General features: G+C 55.0%; 1 non-coding gene across 1 annotated transcript in view; it reads right to left on the bottom strand.

Annotated features, from left to right (window-relative positions):
* Nucleotides 1–166, bottom strand: part of LOC126317195 (small subunit ribosomal RNA) — a 1,893-nt gene extending 1,727 nt beyond the window's left edge. Inside the window, exon 1 of the ribosomal RNA XR_007556473.1 lies at nucleotides 1–166. This exon is cut by the window's left edge and continues 1,727 nt beyond it. This is a non-coding gene — a ribosomal RNA (small subunit ribosomal RNA).
* Nucleotides 167–2,500: the final 2,334 nt, after the last annotated feature.

Below are 2,500 nucleotides of genomic sequence, written 5' to 3'. Positions count from 1 at the left end.
TAGCTCTAGAATTACCACAGTTATCCAAGTAACGTGGGTACGATCTAAGGAACCATAACTGATTTAATGAGCCATTCGCGGTTTCACCTTAATGCGGCTTGTACTGAGACATGCATGGCTTAATCTTTGAGACAAGCATATGACTACTGGCAGGATCAACCAGGGAGCTGCGTCAACGAGAGCTGAGCAGCCGGCCGCCCGGGAGTGTGTCCCGAGGGCCCGCGCGAACACGCAAGCGTCCGCTCAATTATTCTGCAAACAGGAGGAGGCTGAGCTCCCCTGCACGATACACCTCGAAACCCTCTCAGGTCCCGGCGGCGCGCAGCGCCGTCCTAAGTACTTGGTCGGGTTCGAGAGAGGCGCAATCGCCCGGAGATAGGCGAGTAGACGCTTTCAGTGCGAACACCCGTGCTCCCAACTGAGCTTGCCGCTGCCGACAGAGGCCCGGGAGCGTGCTGTCGTGGCATTGCCGGCGGGAAACAACACGCGCCACCTACGGTGACCGGCAGCTCCAACGCCAGCGCCACAGAAGGGCAAAGCCCCACTTGGGTGCAGAAGCGAACTCTCCCAGCACAGCGCACGCGCCAACACGTCCGCAGAGCTGCGATACAAACCACCTGCGAGAACCGCTGGGGGCGACCGAGCAGCAGACGGCGTCGCGACGCCGAGTGCCGGGCGGCGGCGCATCCTCAACGCACACAGTCCGCAATCGGACCAGCACACTGCAGATGTCCACCGCGCTTCGCACCGGGCTCGGCAGAACCCACTTTGGCCGCCTGGCGCCGCGCGCCGGGTGCGCCGGCGCGTAGCTGGGACGCCAGCCGGGCCCGTCGGCCGGCGCTCCTGCCACTGGGCGCCCCCCACCAGCCGGCTGTAGTGCGTGCGCTCACGCAGCGCGCGGCCAGCACGCCGCGCGGCCCCCCCTCACCGGCCGGGGACTGTCCCACCAAGCCACAGCCTCGTATCGCTTCATACCCACATGGCCAACTCAGGTTCGGGGGCATGGCGGGTACCGCCGAAACAACCGGTTCACAGATGTACCGATCGTCGCTATCACCGATGCACCTGCAGCGCGAACAACCGCTCAACAACTGATTTCCAGTTCATTTGCGGATCTTTGGCAGCAAACGTATACGTCAATCAACATTTGCGAAATCTACGATTCTGGCATGCCTGCATGTTATGTGTCACGACACGCTACATCAGCCCATATACACACTACGGCACGTACACGAGAGAACACGTGGAAGATGGTCCGCGCACGTGTGCAATGTCCCTTGCGCGGTCGACTGTCAACCGGCCTCTGTAGCATGTCGCAGATGTGGAACGCGGTCCACCGTGGTATCATGTTGTGTGGGGCAATACGATTAAATAGGAAAACCCTCGTCGCTACATCAACAGACGGCTCACGCTGATTCCCGGCAGAGGGAGGGGGGGGGGCCAACATGCAATACTTTCGTCCGTACCTACCACATGTCTCTACGGCGTACAACAGTGCAATCTCGCTGTAATGGGGAGACGAGACAAGTAGCATCGTGCACAACATATGGCCCTTATGATTCGCCATTGTAGGGCGCAGCCGGTGTACGGTCAAGCATGTGCCACATTATGTCACTCAGTACGTAACGACGGATGATCAGTGTGGGTTACGCGTACATCAGCGGACAGTCCACACAGGCCGTACCACAACGTACACTGAATGCATCGACAACCAAATGCAACTGAACAGCTGCAAGGCTCATTTCACAAACAAACGCCTGACCGACCAGCTTGGAAGGGCAGGAGGGGAGGGCGATATTCGTTCTGTAGCGTTACACCCTTCCAGTGGTTAGCGGGACTGTGTAGAAAGTACGCAACACTCGAAAGACATTTACGTGAGGGTACGCACCATGGCATCGAGAAATACACATGACACCAGAGGATCCAAGCAGTGAACTATGTTCAGAGGGTTGCTGTTAGGCAAAGCTACATTCCTGTGACGTTACATGTGACAGTTAAGGTGCAGTGTAAGTTAGGTTAAGGTGCAGTGTAAGTTAGGTTAAGGTGCAGTGTAAGTTAGGTTAAGGTGCAGTGTAAGTTAGGTTAAGGTGCAGTGTAAGTTAGGTTAAGGTGCAGTGTAAGTTAGGTTAAGGTGCAGTGTAAGTTAGGTTAAGGTGCAGTGTAACTTAGGTTAAGGTGCAGTGTAACTTAGGTTAAGGTGCAGTGTAACTTAGGTTAAGGTGCAGTGTAACTTAGGTTAAGGTGCAGTGTAACTTAGGTTAAGGTGCAGTGTAACTTAGGTTAAGGTGCAGTGTAACTTAGGTTAAGGTGCAGTGTAAGTTAGGTTAAGGTGCAGTGTAACTTAGGTTAAGGTGCAGTGTAACTTAGGTTAAGGTGCAGTGTAAGTTAGGTTAAGGTGCAGTGTAAGTTAGGTTAAGGTGCAGTGTAAGTTAGGTTAAGGTGCAGTGTAACTTAGGTTAAGGTGCAGTGTAACTTAGGTTAAGGTGCAGTGTAACTTAGG

Source organism: Schistocerca gregaria, unplaced genomic scaffold (genome assembly GCF_023897955.1).
Source record: "Schistocerca gregaria isolate iqSchGreg1 unplaced genomic scaffold, iqSchGreg1.2 ptg000623l, whole genome shotgun sequence".
NCBI classification, from domain to species: Eukaryota; Metazoa; Arthropoda; class Insecta; order Orthoptera; family Acrididae; genus Schistocerca; species Schistocerca gregaria.
Note: the sequence above shows the minus strand (reverse complement) of the source record. Positions and strands in the feature narration are given on the sequence as shown.